Genomic DNA, 16,207 nt, shown 5'->3' with positions numbered 1-16,207 from the left:
TGAATGGAAGACGGCCTTCCGCACCAAGTATGGGCTATTTGAATATCAGGTCATGCCCTTCGGACTTTGCAATGCCCCGGCCGCCTTTCAATATTTTATGAACGATGTCCTCAGAGATCTCATAGATGTGTGTGTTGTTGTTTACATTGATGACATCCTCGTTTATTCTTCATCGGAAACTGAACATCGGAAACATGTGAAAATGGTCCTCGAGAGATTGCGTCAACACAAACTTTTCGCTAAATTGGAAAAATGTGTTTTCAACGTGACTGAAGTTGAATTCTTGGGATTCATATTATCACCTAGCGGAGTGCGTATGGATTCAAAGAAGGTCGATGCAATTCTCAAATGGCCATCGCCATCCTTCGTAAAAGGTGTTCAAAGCATGTTAGGCTTCGCTAACTTTTACAGCAGGTTTATCCCCGAATTCTCTCGAATAGTCCAGCCCATCACCGCCTTGTTAAAGAAAAACAAACGTTTTGAATGGTCTACCGAGGCGGAACAAGCTTTCCAGAATTTGAAGACTAGATTTATCTCTGCACCGATCTTAAAACATCCTCGCCCAGAACTCCCCTACATCGTTGAAACTGATGCTTCGAGCCTTGCCATGGGGGCAGTTCTATCACAAAAGGACCCAGTAACCAATCAGTTGCATCCCGTGGCATTTTGGTCCCGCAAATTCTCGCCTCCTGAAATCAATTACACTATTACTGATAAGGAACTTCTAGCTATCAAGTCCTCCTTTAAGGCTTGGCGGCATTATATTCTGGGGGCCCGACACACCGTTACTGTGATTACAGATCACCGAAACCTGCAATATTTGAAAACCGCAAAAGCTCAATCCTCTAGGCAACTCCGTTGGGCACTATTCTTTGCCGAGTTTGACTTCATAATTACCTATCGACCTGGTACAAAGAATGGTAAAGTTGATGCCCTTTCTCGGATGGGAGTGGAAGAACATTTGATCAATCCTAAACCTGTACCTATCATTCCCGAACAAAGAATTCTAGGTGTAATCGCCACACAATCCATAGAGGAAGTTAAGGATAAAGCCAGGCTACTGGTAACTCCAACAGACATACAGAATTGGCATCTGCAGGGAAAGGACTTTACGGTGAAGGACAACCTATTATATTTCCAAGAACGGTTATACCTGCCCAGCACAGATTTACAGAAAAAGGTAATCTCTTGTTATCATGATTCTTTAATGGAAGGACATCCCGGTATGACCAAGACCTCGGAAAAAATCAAGCGCTACTTCTGGTGGCCGTCTTCGAAAAAAGATATCAGAGACTTTATAATGTCCTGTGGAGTATGCGCCCAAAACAAGAGTCAAAAGGAAAAACCAGCCGGCCTCTTACGCCCTATTGACATCCCACCTCGCCCTTGGCATACGCTTTCTATGGACTTCATCACCGATCTACCTCCATGCTCCGGATACAATACGATCTTAGTAATCGTGGACCTATTCTCCAAGATGGCGCATTTCATTCCACTCAAAGGCTTACCAACAGCAGCAACTCTGGCCCGAGAATTTCTCGAAAACATCGTCCGACTGCACGGTTTTCCTTCAGTTCTCATTTCGGATCGAGGTAGTCAATTTATTTCTCATTTTTGGCGAAGTTGCTGTCGGTCGGCTCAAATTGATGTGAGACTTTCGACCAGCCACCACCCTCAAACCGACGGACAAACCGAGAGGACCAATCAAACTCTGGAACAGTATTTACGCTGCATGCTACAACAAACTGAAAAAACTTGGAAAGATATCCTTTGGATAGCCGAATATGCCTACAATAACTCTGTCCACTCGGGAACTGGGAAGACCCTGTTTTTTCTTTTATACGGTAGTCACCCTCGAACCTCGGAGTTGTATCCACTCCAAGATCTTGGAACACCAGCAGTAGACCACCTGCATTCTACAATCGCTCAAGCCTTTAAGGAAGCCGTTTCTCACCTTCAAAGGGCTAAAGAACAATACAAGAGAGGAGCAGACCAACATCGGAAGGAAGCCCCCCAATATCAAGTAGGAGATCAAGTCTGGTTATCCACCAAATATCTACCTCTAAAAGGACCACGCACATTCAACCCAAGATACCTTGGTCCCTATTCCATCACTACCATAGTAATCAAGTTGGACTTGCCCCCTCACATGAAGATACATCCGGTCTTCCACGTCTCTATTAAAACCCGTGCAACCTCAAACCCGACTAACTAAATCTCCAAAACCTATTCTAGTTGATGGAGAACTCGAGTTTGAAGTCAAAAGCATCCTGGATTCCAAGATCTCCAAATCTAAACTATTTTACCTGATTGACTGGAAAGGCTACGGTCCCCAAGAAAGATCCTGGGAACCTGCAGAATATGTCCACGCCCCTCGTCTAATCAAAAGATTTCATCGAACATTTCCTAACAAGCCCAAACCCCCGGAGAAGCCCGGTTTGGGAGGGGCCTTGAGGGGGGGTACTGTCATGATCTCTGCTTCCAAAAGATCAGGACTTACCCGAATCCCTTGGAAGCAGACCCATAACCCCGGTTCCGAGTGCCAGCCAGTCCCATTTGGGACCTTTTGGACCCTGTCCTGGCGCCAGTGGCACCAGGCTCATAAAGATGCCCAGTCCCAGCGCTGGAAGCGCCGGGCTCATAATGCTTGGGTGGACTTACCTGCAGCAGACCATGCTGCTTACTTACCTGCCAGTTGAGCCCCTGATCCTCTTCTGTTTCGGACTACTTTTCCTGTTGGGTGGGGCAGGAGCCACTCCCTAGGTTCAGAACACTGGAACTCTTCTGGAAAGCAGGAACTCTTTTCTCACCTAGGCGAGGCTGTGGAAGGAGACACCTAAGCACTACAGGAGGCTATTTAAACCACACCCGATGGATGAATCTTGCTTTGCGTTATTCTGCATTCTCTGCAGCAGAACGCTCATCGTGTCTTCTGATCCAGGGCCTAAGGGAACAAAGGCTTACCATCCTGGAATCCAGTCTTCAGCAGCACCTGTAAAGACAAAGAAAGAACAGGTTAGCACTACGGTCTTCAGTGGCAGCGCATCTCTTACCTGGTCCATCGGCTGTCACCAACGCCTCGCGCTGCATTCAGGCATCTGAAAGACAAAGGCTTACCTACTCTTCGCATGCTCCGGAGGTCTTCGCACTGCATTCCGGCATCTGAAAGACAAAAGCTTACCAGCTCTTCGCACGCTCTGGAGGCCTTCGGCGCTGCATCCCGCATCTGAAAGACAAAAGAAGGTGCGTTTAAAGACATTGGGCAACTTTATTACTCACGTGCCATTACTCCTTCCCACGCAGAATCCAGTGGGTATTCCAGCACCCTTCAGCTTCTCTAAAGCTCCGAACTTGTACCTGCAAGATAAAAGGGACAGTTAGTGCGCATCGTGAAGCAGACTACAAGCGCTTACTTACGTGCTTCCAGGCGCTTCTATTCCTCACGCGGGTTCTATCCTCAACTCTCATCAGCCCGCCATCCGCCATCGCCGGAACCCTGCAAAACAAGAGATATCATTACAAAAGACTTTTAAGACATTTGAAGTGCCCAGAACTTACCGTTCGTGCAGTTAACGACGGACAGTAGTCCTCTGAGGTCAAGAGGCCAGCACTCTTATCCAGTGAAGAAACTGGTTACGGCACCCTGCCCCGAGGCAGATGGAGAGCTCGGCGTTCACTTACCTAAGGTGAGGGCGTTAACCTTTGGGGTTCTACAGGAGAAGAGAAAGGGAGGAGGAGAGAGGCACCCAATAACCCCAGTTCATTAATCCCATATTTTCTATCTGCAGACATCTTACTCTTCGAGTCAGACATACAGTGCACAGAGGTCCAGCCCAAAGAGCCAACCGTGTGTTACACATCACCTTTGAAGATACGGCATTCACCCAGTCAAGACCGGCGCCTCTGCGGGAATCAGGTGAGCGTTACAACGGGAGCCACACAAGGCAACGCACTGTGTAAAAAAAAAAAAAATCAAAAATGGCCATGTGGGGGCAGGGGGGTAGGGGAGGCCACCCAGGAGGTTCGGGGACAGGGTGCACACCAACACCCACCTTCCTGGATGATGCGGAAAAAAAAATACTTCCTTGGGCTCATGGCCTGCACGGCTATGCCATTGTGGGAGAACTGCTGTCGCTCTGCTCATCCTCTGCTGCTGCATCAGGAGGCAGTGGCACTATGGGAGGCAGCACACGCAAAGCCCTGGTATGGTCCTCCATGGCAGCAAGTATGCAGGTCTGGAAGGTCTGATTCTGGAGGATTAAAGTGCGGAGATCCCCATGCAGCAAATCACAGGTTGCCTGCATTTCTGCACGCATGGCCTCGTGTGATGCCCGGATCTCCTCACGTGTTGCATGCAGCTCAGCTGAGAGTGAACATGTGAGCTGCTCCAGCTGCTGTTCTGCCCTAACTTTTCGGGAAGCCTCAAGTTCAAGCAGACTCTGCCTGAGGTTATGGAGTTCTACCCTCAGGGCTTCCCTGTGGGCCTGGGACTCTATTGATATGGATTTGCGCAGAGTCTCCAGTGCCGCCCGTCTGTCCCTGTTGGATGCCAACATGTCTTCCCTGAGTGATTGGCAAATGGAGTCTGTTGCCTGCTGTTGTTGCTCCATCTGCCTTTCACGGGGGATAATGGAAGTGGCCACCCTCTCCATTGCCTGAGCCATCATTTCTACTGATGCTGCCTGTTGGGTTGCCATACCGTACATGTAGTTTTCCCATACAGTATTGCCTGGTGGCACACGGCCATCGCGTCGACGGGCACCACACCTGTTTGGGGCAAGACGATCTGCACCTTGCTGTGCTGGCACTGCCTGAGGCTGCAGGACTGCATTCCCCCTCTCATCTGCTGGCCCAGGTACAGGATCAGATGCTGTGGAATGTGACCCTGCATCCGTAACCGCCAAAGGCGGACTTACCAACACTGAAATCCCTTTAGAGGGTTCTACCCCTGGTGCAGGTGGGTTGGACAGAACAGAATCCCTGCCAGAAACACTTACCTGCGACGGCACATAAGTGTCATCAACCGACTCAGCACCTGAATAGAGGTCTGGGGAGGTGCACCCAGAGGCACCCCTGGACAGTATGGTCTGCAGTAACATTGGGTTTTCACCCACCACCACACCACGTCCCCCACTGGTGCCCGGTCGTACCTGAGATTCCTCCTGGGTCGGCACCATCTCCTCAACCTCAACAGCACCAAGTGCGTCATCACCTGCAAGAACATGGAAGACAACAAATGGAAACAGGCATGAGCACCATAGCACACACATCGGCCGTGACAAGCCAGAGATCCAGTACATGATTTACACATGTCCCACATGACTATAACCCTGCCATGCATGCACTGTCAAAGAGTTGGAAGTGGAGTCAAAAAGGCAGACACTGGAGAGAGCAAGATGGAAATTCAACACATTTGCAGCATGTTGGGTAGCACTGGCATCACACATCAGCTGTGAGTGGCATGTCCAATACACATACATGACACATGCCACCACACAGATGTCATGTAGCATAGCCACAGTAAATCACAAAACTAAAGCAATATGTCAAGAATGAGTATTGTCACACATCCATGTCACATCGACATAATGCGAAGATTGATGCTGAATAGTGTTGCAAAATATGCATGTGCCACACACTGAAACACATCCAGTGTCCAATAACACAGTCATTGTGGGCTGATCAATAGTTGGTCACTTTAACATTACAGGAAACATCTGTCATCTTCCACATGCAAACAGGCCCTAATAAAAAATGTCTGCAGCCTAATACTCCATCGGCCTGAATGGTGTAATCATTAACATAACCAGGCAAAATTAGTGGCCCAGTGTGGGCTGTAAACAATGACCGAAGCATATCACATATGTTGCACTAGGGCAGAATAATGCGTACTAAAAATGGGAGAGTGGAAACAATCAGCCTGAATGAAAACTTACAAAATCTGACCAATGGAGTTGCAAGATGACAGTTCAAGGTAAAGTGCACTAATCTGGGCGTAATTGGCAACTGTGGGCAGAAGGGATACAGTCATACCCAAATCCAAGGCACGTGAATGTATGGGAGGAAGCAAATGGGTGACCCACAACACTCAGGAGTACACACCCTCACCTGGCACTCAATCAGAACCCGTAACCCAAACAACATACACCTGGATTACACACACACACTCACCGGACAATGCGTCATAATCCGGTAGTTCTCCCACACCTTGGATCTGTTCCTCTGTGACGAAGGTCCCAGCAACAGACTCGTGTTCAGTGAGTTTGTTGTCCTCTTGTGGAGACCCACCGCCAGTCAACAGAGTAGCGGCATGATTTGAGGCCAGCTTGTTCTTTGCTCTGCTTTTCAGGTCATTCCACCGCTTGTAGCAATCATCAGCTGTGCGCCTCACAAATCCAAGGGCACTTATGCTGTCTGCGATGGTCTGCCAGTGTGCCCTACGTTGACCAGGTGTGGTCTTGCACCCTGCAGTCACCAACATTTCATGGCTATGTGCCGACACATAGGTCACAAGTGCATCAAGTTCTGGGACATTAAAGCTAGGCTTCCTTGACATGCCGGAGTGTGTAGCCGTGTCTGGGGTCTCAGCCTGTTGTGCCAGAGCACCCTTCTTCCTCTTTTTCAAAGGTGGAGCGGAGCCTGAGTGGCTTATGCCACTCTGGTCAGTAGGGGCAGAAGCACCGGTGGACTGGGTAGTAGGAGTGTGCGAATGCACAATGACCATAGGCCTTGGTGCAGGCATTGGCAGAAGTGTGATGTTGGCAGGGGGAATGTCAGTTTGATGGACCTGGACCGACACTGTCCTGGCTGGGAGACTCAGAGCTGGGGTGGATGGAGCTGCAGCTGCCCCTGCAGCCTCCCCACCCAGCCTACTTGGGGCAGCAGATGACATAGCTGCCCCAGATCCACGTGGCTTGGTGACACCAACTTGCACCGCCACACGTGGCCTAGACTTGCTGACCTGGAAGTCAGCCTGGGAGTCATCCTGTGCCAGGTCAGGTGCCACAATGGGCTGGTCCAACAAGGGCTGAGCTTGGATGGTGTCAGCCACATTTCCCTCAACCATGGGGGGGGCATTGGTGTCCCTGATTGGTCCTCCACACATGGGGGTCTAGGGGCACCCTGCAAATCCTGACCATGTCCCCTACCGCGCCCACCACACCCACCTTTTGAAGGTCGGCCACCTTTGCCTCCCTTACCGCTTGGTCACCTCCCAACCATGGCACTGAAGTTGTTGTGCGTATGGGAGTAGCAGTAAACTATTGTCCTGGGCAATTGGTGGTGAAAGGGGTAGGGTACTAGATGGAATTCATACCCTAGTGCTCTAACAAGGCTGTCTGTGACCCCTGGGGGAAGATGACGAGTCACACAACGCACAGGCAGCCCAAAATCAAAAAATAACGTGCACGCAACCCCTCGTAGACCACGTGCATGAAAAAATGAACCCGCACTACGCTGTGGCACCCAGAAACACAAAAATAAGCATACGTGTAATACACACAGCCTACAATGACCTCTGAAGGGGTACGCGACACACGGGGCAAGCACAGATGGTAAATACGTGCGCGACTCACCGTCTGCCTGGAAAAAGAATGTGAAAAAGACGCGCGTGTTCGCATTGGCAACACCCCCGCCAAAAGAAGAAATGTACACTGTCTGAGGAGACAGGACAAAAGAAGAAGTGAATGCTGTTTGAGGAAACAGGCCCAAAAAGAATAAAGAACGCTGTCAGAGGTAACAGGGATTACGAACTTGAAACGCTGTGAAGTAATCGCGTGTGAACCTACAAGAAGTACAGAATTCACCCACTCGCTCTCCACGAAAAGCATGTACAAGGGAATGGGGTTCTACACGTACCTTTTAAAGCGGCCCACACAAGCTGATACTCGGAACGTGCAGTTTTTGGACATGTACGATGAACATGCACCCGTGTTGATGGAAATGACCGCTTGCGTCACGTCACTTATGCGCATAGGCCCTTTTCTCGGATTACATGCATCCACACACGGACATGCAGTTTTTCCAGGTGCGCTGCCACGTCACGAGGGAAACGCCCACGCGAGTCAATTCACAGAGGCGCTTACAAGCTAAGGGCCTTTGGTCCAATGAAACCGCGTACGCGTGCGGTCGCGCTTACGCGCGAAGGGCCTTTCCTCGAATTACACGCTGACGTGCAAGATTTTCACGTGCCAAATCACTCTGTATCAAGCTGGCCACGCAACAACACATGGAAGACCACACTCCTGCCCAGAAGGCCGAATTACTGCCCCCCAAGAGCCTGAGCATGCTCCCACCTGCCATCTGCTGCTGCCTGACTGAAACTTCCTGCGCACCCCCGATTTACATGTACCCCGCTCCGATTGCGTGTGAAACCTCCCGTGCACCCCAGGAATACACGTACCCCACTCGCACAGGGTATTTCGCGTCTGAAACTTCCCGCGCACCCCCAATTTACACGGACCCTGCACTGATCGCGTGTGAAACCTCCCACGCACCCCAGGAATACACGTACCCCACTTGCACAGGGTCAATCTCGTGTGAAACTTCTCGTGCACCCACGAATTATACGTACCCCGCTCCGATCGTGTGTGAAACCTCCCACGCACCCCAGGAATACACGTACCCCACTCGCACAGGGCCAATCGCGTGTGAAACCTGCGGCGCACCCCTGAATTACATGTACCCCGCTCCGATCGCGTGTGAAACTTCCTGCGAACCCCACGAATACACGCACCCCACTCGCACATGGCCTATAGCGTGTGAAACTTCCGGCGCCTCCCAGGAATACACGTACCCCACTCGCACAGGGCCAATCGCGTGTGAAACTTCCTGCGAACCTGAGTAATACACGTACCCCACTCGCACAGGGCCAATCGCATGTGAAACTTCCCGTGCACCCCAGGAATACACATACCCCACTTGCACAGGGCCAATCGCGTGTGTAACTTCCCGCGCACCCCAGTTATACACGTACCTCACTCGCACAGGGCCAATCACGCGTGAAACTTCCCGCGAACCCCAGTAATAAACGTACCCCACTCGCACAGGGCCAATCGCATGTGAAACTTCCTGTGCACCCCAGGAATACACGTACCCCACTCGCACAGGGCCAATCGCGTGTGTAACTTCCCGCGAACCCCAGGAATACACGCACCCCACTCGCACAGGGCCTATCGCGTGTGAAACTTCCCGCGCACCCCAGGAATACACGTACCCCACTCGCACAGGGCCAATCGTGTGTGAAACTTCCCGCGCACCTCCGATTTACATGTACCCCTCTCCAATCGTGTGTGAAACCTCCCGCGCACTCCAGGAATAAACGTGCCCCACTCGCACAAGGCCAATCGCGTGTGAATCTTCCCGTGCACCCAAGAATTACACGTAGCCCGCTCCGATCGCGTGTGAAACCTCCCGTGCACCCCAGGAATACACGCACCCCACTCGCACAGGGCCTATCACGTGTGAAACTTCCCACGCACCCCCGAATTACACGTACCACGCTCCGTTCACGTGTGAAACTTCCCGCCCACACCCGAAATACACGTACCACACTCCGATCGCGTGTGAAACTTCCCACGAACCCCAGTAATACACTTTCCCTGCTTGCTGTGTGCTGTGTGGCGGCCCTGTATACTGGTACAGGGTTAGCGCAGCCCTTTGCACTGGATTGGGGATTTTGATGGCTTTTCCTTGCGCAAGGGGTGTTCTTGGGGGCGTAACTGGCACTGCTGCAGCGTCGCTGCGCCTCTGTGCGCCACGGCTGGTTTTGGTAGCTAAAATACATTAATACGCTGTACGCGGAAATGGATTTTAGGGCACGTGGCTGGCGCAGAGATTCGCACGTGCACAATGTGCGCCAGCTGCGTGCGCCACTTGTGCGCTAAATTCTATGAATTACCCTGAAAATGTTGATTATGTTTTACATTTAGAAATGTGAATAACATTACAAATTTGTACCCTGTAGAATCAATTAACATACCTTAAGAATGATGTGTTTGCTGCATTCTCCATATCGGAGAGCCGGATTACGGATGTATCAATAACTGGAACATAATTTTTTGAATATTGTTTCGAAGAATACAACCAAAAAGAGAATTTCATATGATTTTTGTGGACCTGGAATAAATAAGACAGTCTGATACAGAGCGCAGCATCATTCCAGATGTAAACACGTTGCTGTGGTCACAGAACAGTGCAGTGATGCCAATTGCTTTCAAGGGAATGTTATCAAATGTCTAATTGAACATATATATTCAGCATTAAAAAAAATGTCTGGATATCAGTTACTGTGCTGCAGAATGCCTGGATATCAGTTACTGTGCTGCAAAATGTCTGGATATCAGTTACTGTGCTGCAGAATGCCTGAATATCAGTTACTGTGCTGCAGAATGTCTGGATATCAGTTACTGTGCTGCAGAATGCCTGTGGGACAGCCTCTTGTTGTTCCTGCACTCTGTCCCTCTCCTTGTATTTCCCTTCACCCCTCTTAGTTTTCTTCAAACTCTTTCTATTTATTTTGCAGTGGATCCTCACCTATTTCTCATCCTAAAGTCACTATTTTTAGCTTGGCGTCTTCCCATCTGTGCCCCACCTATGTTTCTCTGCCCCTTCTCTGTTTCTCTGTACCCGTTCTGTGTTTATTTTCCACTATCTGTCTCTGTGATCCCTCTGTGTCGCTGTACCATTTCTAGACCCCTGCATGCTTTCTGCATCGCTGCAATCCTTCTGTATCAATGTTTGTCACCTGAGACTCCATACTCCTGCTGTGTTTCTCTGCTTCTCACATGTTTCTCTGTCCCTTCTTTCTTTCACCGTGCCTGCTCTATGTTGATATGACCGTTTTGTGTGTCTACATTCCTTCTGTGTCTCCTAGTTCCTTCTGCATCTCTGTCTGATACATGAATCTTTGTACTCCTGCTGTGTCTCTGTACTTATCACATGGTTCCCTCTCCCTTCTTTCTTTCTCTAATCACACTACTGTTGTGTCTCTGTGCTTCTCACATGTTTCTCTATGCGTTCTTCCCACGTGGCCTTTTTGTGTCAATGTGTTGTTTCTATGTCACAAAACTATGATTAAATGTTCTGTTTCTGTTTCAGCGCTACGTTTGTATATCTGTCTGCTGCCCGATTCTCCGTAATCCTACTACGTGTCTGTGCTTCCGGCGTGTCCCCCTCTGCCCCTTCTCTCTTCTCTGTGCGCCTGTCTGTGCCTTTGTACTCCTTTTGTGTCTGGTAACCTCATTCCATTGTACCCCCTTCTACAGCTCTGAGTTTCTTCTGTGTCTCTGAGCTCCTTCTGTGTCCCAGTGATACCGTCATGCCATTGTGCCACTTCTACATCTCTGCATTTCTTCTGTGTTTCAGTGCCCCTCTGTGTCCCTGTAGTACCCATATGCCATTGTACCACTTCTACATCTCTGTGTTTCTCTGCATCTCTGTGTTCTTTCTGTGTCTCTGTGCTCCTTCTATGTCTCTGTGATACCCTTATGCCAAGGTACCAATTCTATATCTATGTGTTCCTTCTGTGTCTCTATGCTCCTTCTGTGTCTCTGTGATACCCTTATGCCAATGTACCACTTCTACATCTCTATGCTTCTTCTGTTTCTATGCACCTTCAGTATCCCTGTGATTCCCTTGTGCCATTGCACCACTTCTACTTCTCTGTGCTCCTTCTGTGTCTCTGTTATCCCTGTGCCACTATACTGCCTCTATACCCCTGAATGCTTTCTGAATCTCTGTGTTCCTTCTGCACCTCTTAGTGCCACCTGAGTCAATGTAGTCCTGATGTGCTTCTGTACTTCTGATGTGTTTCTGTGTCCCTTTCTGTGTAAATGTCTCTTCTCTGTTTCTTTATTCCTTCCGCATCTCTGTCTGTTGCCCAAGTCGCCTTACTTCCACTGAGTATCTGTGTTTTGAATATGTGTCTCCTTGCCCCTTCTCCCCTTGAGCAGTATTACAGAACCTGTACACCAGTGCAAGTGTAACAATTAGGGCAACAGTAGCCCTAGTGTAACAAGATATATCATTCCCATGCTTTTTTCGATCAGGGAAATGTTTTCCCTAGTCATAGTACTTATCCCTGGTGAACAAATGTATTTGCCATCGTGACTCCCCCTACCATGGACAGCCTGATTAACTGACAATGGCTCCATTGAACCACCCGGCTCCTTTGTTAGCCCTGTAGCTGGTGGCAGCAATTAACATACAAACAGAGAGTACTTCAAACCACCCCCATGGGACCTGGCTACAGAGGATAACAAAGATGACTGGAAACCCAACAAAGCTTTCATTCATTTATTCATTCATTAATTACTGTCATTTGTATAGCGCCTTTCAACATAATTATGGCCCTAATGCGCTGTTGGTTGAACGCCATCGGAGGGACCGGAGTCCAAGTTTGGGAGAACTGGGAGGTGCTATTATGCACATGTGCATTTCAGCTATTAAAGTTATGTGAGGGAGGCCAAGACCCTGCTAGTCACCCATGTCAGAATAACGTGTGGATGGGCGCAGTGGAGGTAAACTATGAACTAAACAGGGGAGGATTGTGTTTAAGGAGATAGAGAATTAAATGGGAAGCTACAAGTTGATTTTATGTCATTAAAGTTAGCTTCATTCTTATGATAGAAGTATTGTGCAATAGTGATTGTGTTATATGTGAGTACAGGGTGTCGGGAATGAGCCTGTGTCTTCCACTAAGTTACGAATGTGCAGTGTGCAAAGGGAGAAAATGGGCTGGCTGTACAAACAACAATGTTTACATCCTAAATTCCGTCTATGTACAAAGAGTAGTGTTACGTATCACCTAGATTCAAAAAGGAGAGCTGCGCCTAAAATGCTTAGAAATAAGTCATGTGATCAAATTAAGAAAATCCATATATTAAATGGGGAGCAGGACCTAAAATACGTAGACAGACCTTGAATGATTGCTTTTAGAAATCACCTTATGCAATACAGGTCTACCTTACACAATTGTGCTAAATTTAGAATATGGCTACCTCACAAAAATAGACTAAATGCAGAACATGACTGCATTACAAAAGTAGGCTAAATGCAGAACAAGGCTACTTTAAACAATTAGGCTGAATGCAGAATATTTCTACCTTACACAATTAGGCTAAATGCAGAATATGGCTACCTTATGCAATTGGGCTAAATGCAGAATATGGCCACTTTCCAAAATTATGCTAAATGCAGAACCTGGCCACCTTAAATAACTGGGAAAAATACATGTAGCTATATGATAGTACATAATACGATTGAAGAGGTTTTACTGAAGTACAGTAAACATCATATGTAACTGTGTTAACCTCAAGCAAGCTCCAGTCTCTCAGTATCAATGACAGTGAACTGCCATGTCTGAGTCTATTGTTGCAGTAGAAAACCCTTGCTAGGGGCACCGCATTCATTTGATACAAGAATATTGTTTGCAGAAGCCAGATAGTGTGGTCTCTCAGCATCTTCAAGGGAAATATGCTGCTTTAAAAAGGAACCACACAGGGAGAACCATTAACCAGAGAGACTCTATCATGACAGCAGAGAAGAAGGTGGGTTGTACCTAGTGTCATGGGGGAGTGAGCCCAGAACTCTGTTATCTGCATTCCTTTTCAGGGTGGTTTGTATTTAGTAGTGTTATTAGATTGTCTGTGGTGATAATAATAAAGTAAATATTTTTATAAATCTTGACTGGAGACTCCTTGTATCAATTGGTAATAATTGTATGTTCGCTGTGTTGCAAATAACCCACGATCCACGACCTTTAGAGGAGATGAGCATGCCACCCCATCCACGATACCCAAATTGCTTTATATTTTTAATTGTATGCTTGTTTAATCCAATCTGTTCAGATGCATTATGCGATATTGGAGGTGTGGGGCTGTTTGATGGTTTAGAAACCGATATTTACCCCTGAACCACTGGTGACCCAGAATTTGATTAGTCACATTGGTGGCAGGCAGTAGGATCTAGTTGGAGCCTTGCGCACAGCTTAATCACACAACGATACAAGTAATGTTGCCGTCAACATTTAGAACACTGAAAGGTACTTTTTTATAATCATGGATCTTGACATAGAGACTGTGAAACGCATGTTCAAAGATGTCCTGTGTGTTCTATGTCAAGAGAGGGCACTTCCCCACAGCACCAGGATTAATAAAGCTGAGCTGTTGATCAGCCTCCAAGCTTGAGTAGAAGACAGGGCTGCTGGGAAAGAGACCCCAGTGGATGGGATATGCCCAATGTACCCGAATACAGAAGCTGTTCCACAAGGGGTGGTGGAAGATGGAGAGGATGACAACCTGAGTAGTGTTTCTCCCCAACTACCCTTCAGGGAGGCAAGTTTGGTTTCTTAACACTCCAGGGGATAGTGTGGCATCTTGCAGGTCCCAGGCCTTGGCAGAGCCTGTAAGTGGCTTTGAACTTGTTCCTGCTGTAAACGATGAATCGGCTGGAAAGCTCCTGTTGAAGGACAGAGACTAGTGCTGGAGGAGCAGAAACAGCGATACAAGGTCACCATAGAGATGTGCATGCTGGCAGTAGAAGAGAAGAAGGAGGCTCACAGATCAACCTCTAGCGAGGGCAGCAGTGGTGGTTCAATCCAAGGTGCCCAGAAAAAGCCCAAGCAGCACATGTGCAAAGAATTAGTGCAGGCCTTTGAAGTGGTTTGAAGTGCTTGAGCTTGCCCTTCAGCTACAGGAGATGGAGGGGTACTGTGGGATGAAGCCCTGATGAGTCGCTTACTGACACAGGTCAGTGATGCAGTTCTTCTGTTAACTCATGAAGAAATGTTCATTTATGAGAGCATGAAGGCAGCCCTTCTCAGAAAGGTCTGTAAAACCCCAGAACAGTATATGAAGAGCTTCAGAGAGCTTGGAAAGAAAAGTGGGCAGACATTTGAAGTGTTCACACACTTTTCATTGAAACATCTGAGTGGGTGCGTGTCTGGTAACAAAGTTGACACATTTAAAGTGATATACAATTTAATTTTGTGTGAGCATGTCTTGAAGAATTGTGAGGTCGACTTATACCAGCATCTTGTGGACAAGTCTATTACCGACGCTAGGGAGCATGCCAAAAGTGCAGACATGTTTGTCATTACTCAAGTTTAGAGAAAAGCTCAGGCGAGCACTACTAAACCAGAAAAGAAATCCTCTGACAAGACAGTTAACAAGGATGGGAAGGACAAAGTTCCAACCCACTCTTCTTCTAAGTCAGGTTCCCAAAAGCATTTAGGGAAACCCCACAACTTTAGTTCAGCTGTGCACCAAGTATGGAATAGTGTAAGAAACCGTAACACTGGGACACCTGCATTCTCACAACCCAAAGGTTGTTTCTTGTATAAGGAGCTGGGCCATAAGAAAGGAGATCCTGCTTGCAAGCCATACCCAATCAAGCAATAGTGAATATTGGACTTATGCAGGAGGCCATCATGAGTGTGGGTTGTTACGCTGAAGGAGTCCTTCATTGCAGCACAGGTAAGGCAGCATTTGTTACTTTATTAATTACATCAATTAGGCACATAAGATGACAGGACCAGGCTACATGGTTTCAACTCCCTAAGGTGGACCACTCACGCAAGACAACATTCCAACTCATCCAACATTCCACACACATAACGTCACTCAGTCACTGACATCATTCAAACTCTGCACACACTCAGGTCCAGTCATCTCATACTCAAGTCCAGTCCTAACATGGGTCTCCTAGCAGAGGATGTCCCACAAGGCCAAGGAGTGGCTGAATGTGGACTGGTTGAACTGAGTGGCAACAGTACCAGATCTCCAGTAGAGGTCCCAGTTCCCAACAATATTCATCTGTTCTTAGAACAAGTGTGTATCAATGGAACAAAACTCCTGCGGTCAGAGACTCCATAGCTAGCATCACTGCTGTCACACAGACATGGGTTTGGCCAGGACAGTATGTTAATGGACCTGATTGTAGAGTCAATGGGTTTGATGGAAAGAGTAAGTGCCCTTTTGTGATAGTAGAGTTCAGTTGGCAGGGTGAAACTGCCCAGCACTGTGAAGTTGGGAAAGACTAAATCCCTGCCCCATGTCTGTTGGATAATGATCTTCCTGACAACAAGATAGTTGCAGGCCTGGAGTGCTTCCAGAAGGAATTTGTGAGGGACCGGCATGGCCGATAAATGACACTGGTGGGACACCCACTCCTGCGGAAGAGGGACCAGTAGCCACTGAGAACCCTGCTT

At 48.1% G+C, this 16,207-nt stretch overlaps 1 protein-coding gene across 1 annotated transcript in view; it reads left to right on the top strand.

The window, feature by feature from the left end:
* DBH (dopamine beta-hydroxylase) overlaps positions 1–16,207 on the top strand; it is a 648,743-nt gene that overhangs the window by 487,680 nt on the left and 144,856 nt on the right. The window lies entirely within an intron of this gene.

The sequence above is a fragment of the Ambystoma mexicanum genome, chromosome 8 (assembly GCF_040938575.1).
Source record: "Ambystoma mexicanum isolate Mex_15411 chromosome 8, UKY_AmexF1_1, whole genome shotgun sequence".
Taxonomy (NCBI): domain Eukaryota; kingdom Metazoa; phylum Chordata; class Amphibia; order Caudata; family Ambystomatidae; genus Ambystoma; species Ambystoma mexicanum.
Note: the sequence above shows the minus strand (reverse complement) of the source record. Positions and strands in the feature narration are given on the sequence as shown.